General features: G+C 37.4%; 1 long non-coding RNA gene across 1 annotated transcript; it reads right to left on the minus strand.

Annotated features, from left to right (window-relative positions):
* Positions 1-5,656: 5,656 nt before the first annotated feature.
* On the minus strand, positions 5,657-6,298 carry LOC112842568 (uncharacterized). The gene is made up of 3 exons (XR_003214391.1): positions 6,211-6,298; positions 5,898-6,000; positions 5,657-5,719 (listed from the first exon to the last, which is right to left on the minus strand). It is a non-coding gene; the product is annotated as an uncharacterized LOC112842568 (long non-coding RNA).
* Between the last annotated feature and the right edge of the window lie 266 nt (positions 6,299-6,564).

Genomic DNA, 6,564 nt, shown 5'->3' on the forward strand with positions numbered 1-6,564 from the left:
TGAGTGGTATTCCAGATTACCAGTCCAGGTGTGATCTACCCAAATTGTTTTAATACAGTTGTTATTATTATTTTACACACCTGTTTTAGTATTTCTCGGCTGGGATGCAGGAGCAATATCTTTTCTTTAATGATAAAACAGGTGTGAATCATGTCATATGTCTACTTCTTTTTAGTTTGTACGCATGTTATGTGAGGGGTATTTCACTGAATGGGTAGAAAATATATTCACCTGGTCACTGGTATGGTCAAAGTGCTCCTTCTATCTTAGCAACATAGAAGAAAGCATTGCAATGATTTTGGTGATTTTTTGATAGTGTACTGTTTTTGTAATGTTTTAAAAATTATGTAAGGACACCACTATCTACTGTATTAGATATATCATTCATCTGCCTTACCTTCATTCACCATATTGTAATCTAAAATCACATCAGACTTCAGTGCTCTCCTGCTGATAATAATGCAAATTTCAGTTTGGAGGAAAAGAGTTTATGCGATTTTTAAATTATGGTGATTATGTTATTACCTCAAATCATGTGAGGCGTAAAACCTCCAAATTCATTTTAGCCACCAGGGATCACTGTTGGCCTCAATACAACATTTAGCGTGAAATAAAAGTTTATTTTGCCCATTTATGAAGAAGAACCAAAGCATCTGAAAATGGAAACTATGAAGAAGAATAGTTTCAGTTCCTAAATAGCTTTGTAATAATTTTGCTAATCTTCATGAACTAAAGCAAAAATTGCATCTTTGTCCAAATACTTGGACACAGATGTCTCACTATTACATGTGAGAAAAACATACAATTACAACCTGTTACACTAAATACGCAAAAGACAAAGGATACAACAGATAAATTTTTTTGTGTGTGTGTCCTGATAATATGACTTCAGCTAAAACACATTTGCAGTATAATTAAAATCGCATAGAGAGAAAGAAAAAAATAAAACAAAGCAAACTCTGCAGGAAGCTTTATAATGCATATTTTGAGACAAACAGTAAACTTCTTCCCAAGAACACTCAGGCCGATCAGTGGTCAGAGCTTATTCATCTCAACGGCGAGTCTCTTCTGCCAGAAATAGATGATCATCAACACTGAAAGACAAACAGTAACTCATTTAAACTGAAACATCATCCATAAAGTGAAGATGAAAAATGTTCAATTATTTCTGAAATCAAAGTGGAAAGTGGTGTAAAGCAATCATTTTGCATCATGTTGTCTAATAAACCATAAATGTAGAAAAGAAACATTTCTGTCACTTACCTGCAATAACACAGGGTATCAGCATGAAATGCAATATCTGAAGGGCTTTGTATAACTGGGACTCAAGCCCAAGACTTACTGTCCTGTCACCATACTTTATCTACAAAATAAAGAGAAACATTTTACAGAGGGAGGTCTCACCTGAGCAACAGGTCAAAATCTTTATTGTATGCATAAATATTATTTTGAAGTTTGAAAGGCTACTGTCTGTTAGCAATACAGACGAAAAAGTCTGTTTGCCCTGACGATACATGGTTATCTCAGTTTCAGGTTTCTCCTCTAGAAAACCTCAAACTGAGAACTTTGATGTTGTCATCTCCACAAAGAAAGGAAGTTTTCTAAAGAACACCTTACCATACAACAAGTTCGGTTTGTTTTTTCCTCTGTTACTTATCTCGCTTGGAGTGGCATAAAAGAAAGATTTACCAGTAACTCCTCAAATTCATGGTTGGATGGGCTTTTAAATCCACAGGTGAAAAAGTCAGTGTTGGTCCAGGTTTCTTTGGCTTCCATGATGCATTGGTATCCTGTATTGTCTTGAACGCCCCACACTGATAACTCTTCTATCATCATCTCCAGGTTGTCTGCTTTTTTCTGAAACATCAAGAGAAACAAAAGCTGAGCTCTGATGAACAGATGTCACATGTTTGAGCATGTGCAGTTCAAGAAAATATTACCTGAATGGTGATGCGGACATCTTCCCCTGTCCTTGTGGCTGTGAAGCTGGCAAACTTAGGGTCTGGATAGTAGGAGAGTTTTGTGGAGCAGGCTAAGGTTTCATTGGCTAGTTTCACAAACAGAGTGCTGCTAGAAAAACTCCTAGCTGCAGGTGAATCGTAGGTGAGGTACTGCAATGAAATTAAATAAACAGAAAAGACAGCATGACATGACTAAAGCAGGACATAAGATTATGACATGGGTTTGTCAGATCTCCAGATCCGATCCTCCAAAAAATGTTCAGAGCTCATGTATGAAAACATCTTGATGTCATTTCAAAGGCACATTGTTTGTGTCTACAGACCCACCTGAGAGCTGATGTTTCTGGGAAGTCTGACATCCTGCATTGCGTGGCTGTGGATGACCCCTTCAATAAAGTTAAGGTGAGACCCCATGAGTGTGATCTTCCTCTTCCCACTGCAGGAGAAGAAGCAGGATTTAGTCAGAGCAGAGGGACAGCAAGGAAAAAAATAATCTGATCCCACACTCCTTTCGAACAGCAGGCATAACCCATTTATATCAATGCTTAACAGTGTGAATTATTCAAACTGTGTTTTAAACATGATTTATTTGATAGAGTCGTGAGAGATGTCCAAAAACATTTCCTCCAAATTTAACAGTTTTCATTTAATAAAGATCTTTTTATGTTTAGATGTAAGTCTTCTTTTCAGATTGATTAAAAAACTCACTAATAGGACTTATTGCTATCTGGAGCTGATCCAACATGAAAACGCAAAGGTTGCAGGTCTGGGTGGGAATGAAGGTGCGCTCATTCACATACATGCACTTGCACAGGTGGGGGAAGGAGTTGTAGGAGGTAAAGAAGATGCCAGTTTTATACTACTAACAATGTTTCACTTGAACTAAGAGTTCTCCACATACTAGTGTAGTCCGCATCTGAATTCGAAGGACTGAATGATTACTTTAGCATAGATGATATGCTGCAAACTAAAGTGTGTGATGGACTCAAAAGCTAACAAATTACGTCATGTATTCATTCTGCAGATAGCAGAGCAAAAAAAGGTGGCTGACTGAGGCTACAGAGCTCAGAGCTGCGGACTCCAACAGGAAGTAGTCTTAGGATGACGGATTATACTTTCTCAACCATGAGGTTCAGTAAAACCAGCTGAGGTCAAACCAATGCAAACTCTTATGATAAATATGTTCTCTCACAGCAGGATGTAGCACCACGTGATACTGATCCGATTCTGTATCTTCTGTAACTTGTGTGTTTTTTAGGAGGTTTCAGCAAAACTAAACATACCTGAACCAACTGCTGCTGGGAGTAATGTTGGTGCATGATGGTAATGAGCTGTAGGTGATTTTAGCTTTGCCATGGCAACGACCATCTGGGAGGAGAAGACATACGTTGACCACACCTTTGATATCTGAAGTGTGGATCGTCAGACTGAAACCAGTGTTGTCCCAAACAGGAGATCTGACCAGAACACAATGAGAGAAACAGAGTCACTAACATCATCACAACATGCAGAAAACCCCAAGAAAGCTGAGCAGCAAAGTCTTCCTTAAAACGATTAAATGTTAATCTGTATTTTATGAGTTTAATACAGCTTTTATTTTATTTGGATTACAAAGTAAACAGTAAATCCAGATTTAAAGACAAGCTCATAGAGGCAGATCATTCCACAAAATAGTGAACATTTACTTTAAAGTCCACAAATGCATAAAGAAGCAAAACACTCAGCTTTAGTTTCAGGTTTACACTCTGACAGTTTCCCTGAGGAATGGTGATGACATGCAAAATGTGTGACATTTTAACTTCAGATGTTTATTCATCATTTTCAGATTGACGCTTTTCACTGCAGATGAAAAAAATTATTTTTGACCAAGGAGCCTAAAAGCCCCCCAAAGCTACAGATTATTATCTACATTTGATAGCACATATAAAACATCACGAGGACTTCATTTTAGTGGAAGAACTTCAACAAAAAGAGTTTCCAGTTTCTTTAGGAAAAAGCTGTCCTCATTCATAGAACTAGATGGTCGTTCATAAAAGCTGTTAAACTGTAGAATATGTGAGTTTATAATGTGGCTGATGTTTCCCTGGAAACATTTCTGCTCTTTAACATGTCATTTATATCCAAAGCACAAACTCTCACATGTTAGTAAGTAAAATGTATTTATATAGCACATTTCACAGATAGAAATCTCAAAGTGCTTCATAATAAAACCAGAAAAATAAGTTAAATAATATAAAATATTAAAAAAAAATTAATTCAAAGCTTGTTTGTATAAAAATGTCTTCAGCTGCTTTTTAAATGAGTCAATGGAGTCTACACAGCATAAAGACAACGGAAAAGAGTTCCACAGCCTTGGTGCCAGTGCCTGAAAAGCCCGATCCCAACGTGTTTTGAACCTAGTATGTGGGACCAACAGTATCCTCAGACCTGATGACCTAAGTGCTCGGGATGAAGCACGAGGTTTCAAAAGGTCAGAGTTGTACTGGGGAGCTTCACCATGCAGAGCTCTAAAAGTTACGGCTAAAATTTTAAAATGAACCCTTAAATTTATTTGCAACCAATGAAGAGAAGCCAAACCTGCAGTAATGTGTGACCTTTTGTTTGTGCCAGTTAAAAGTCTTGCCGCACAGCATTCTGTACAGTGTGAAGGCAATCCAAAGCTGATTTGTTGAGACAGGCAAAAAGACCGTTACAAAAATCAAACGAGAAGAGATAAAAGGATGAATAATTATCCCAAGTTCTGCCTTTGACAGCAGTAGTCTGAGTTTAGAAATGTTTCTTAAATTCTAAAAACAGTTCTGGACCAGTTGTTTAGAATGTTTCTCAAGAGACATTGAACTGTCAAATAGAACACCTAAGTTTCTGAGACTCGACTGAAATAAAGGGCCTAAAAAACTGATATGCTGCCTAATTTCTGAGAACATGATCAGGAGCAATAGTCAAAGTTTCTGTTTTATCTGTACTTAACTGGAGGAAACTGTCATTTAACCGTTGTTTGATTTCAGACAGACAATTATTTAAACAAGTGTGTGTGTAAAGTGACTCACTCTTTTGGAGTACAGTCAGTATCTGCCTGGATCCTCACTGCAGTCACATCATCGAGGTTACGACCTGACAGCACTGCGTGGTTTCTACCGTAGAAAGACACCACACTGGGAGTGATGGAGGAGATCTCTGGGATCTGACAGTAAGACACAAAAATGATCAGTTTTAATCCAGTGCCATCTGCTAATGTTAGAAGCTCTGATGGACATGAATAAGGTGTCAGAGGAACAACAAGTTTGAGGACTGAGGTTCAGACTCACAGAGAAGTTCTTCCCAGACTGCACATTTTGGCAAACACTGTCCTGCAGGAGGAAGCAGAGGGAATCAATATGGCAGGTTTAATGTCACTGTCTAAAGAAACTATGTAGAACTGATGAGAATGGAACTTCAGTCTTATTTACAAGGAAAAATATTAATCTAAATTTTTTTCAAGCAACTGAATTAGTATTTGTGAGTTGTCATAATCAGTTAACATATTATTGTATATAATATTGCTGCTTTTGTGAAGCCATAGATATTTGAACGTTAGACCAACCCACTCTTAATAATGGTCGACAAATCTCAAAAGTAATGTAAACTTAAAGTGGAAGATTTAATGAAGAAAATCCTGAACTAGGAAAACTAAAGACATGAATTATTACATTGATCTCTGATCGGCCCAGGAACATCTGTTTGTGTTCCATCTACAACCAGCTTTGATGCACTGCTGACACCTGAAGAGAAACAATCACATATTAGTGTTGAAATCATCAAGAAAATGATAATGTCCAAAAATACAACATACAACAAAGAGACTCCTCAGTAGTAATGCATTCTTCTTGGTGATGACACATAATGTTGTGTTATTAGTGATCCATCTTCATAATCTTTATAATCTGGACTTGAACTTACAAGACTGAACTTGGTGGTCCACTGATGTCAGAGCAGTTGGTCAACCTCAGCTGTTCTGACAGTTGTGTTGAACCAAGTCTAAATTTCACTGCGACATGCAGACCTGTTAAATAAAAAAATAATATGATCAATGTCATAGCCTTCAGTTACTATTTTTTTTTAAATATCTATGTTTAATGAGATGCAACATTTTATAATAACAAACAGCTCAGATTTGTCAACTAGTAAAGAATATTTCATCTCGTTCATTTCATGTTGCAAATCAATAAGCAGGTCTGACTGCAAAGTATTTAATTTATGAAAAGTCACTGACCATCAACAGGAAGTGTACGATCAGACAGGATGCAGGTGCATTGTGGGAACTGTGGAGGAGGGTTATTCAAAGCACAAATAGAGCTGGAACTTGCAGCGAACTGACAGGTAAAGTTGGATGACACTTCCTGGCCTACAGTCAGGTGTGTGTGGAGTTTCAGTAAAATCTGAAAATAAAGAACATAAGTGACAAATAACTGAAAGCCAAGAGTGATTACAGTCCCAAGTGTGTTTGTAAGCTGTACCTGTCCATCTGTGTCCTTTTCAACTTTGTGGGAAATAATTTTGTGTTGGGACTCATCAGGAATGGACAGCCAGTCTGAATCTGTGCAGTCAGCTTCAAATGTGCAGCTAG

This window comes from Oreochromis niloticus, linkage group LG17 (genome assembly GCF_001858045.2).
Source record: "Oreochromis niloticus isolate F11D_XX linkage group LG17, O_niloticus_UMD_NMBU, whole genome shotgun sequence".
Classification (NCBI taxonomy): Eukaryota; Metazoa; Chordata; class Actinopteri; order Cichliformes; family Cichlidae; genus Oreochromis; species Oreochromis niloticus.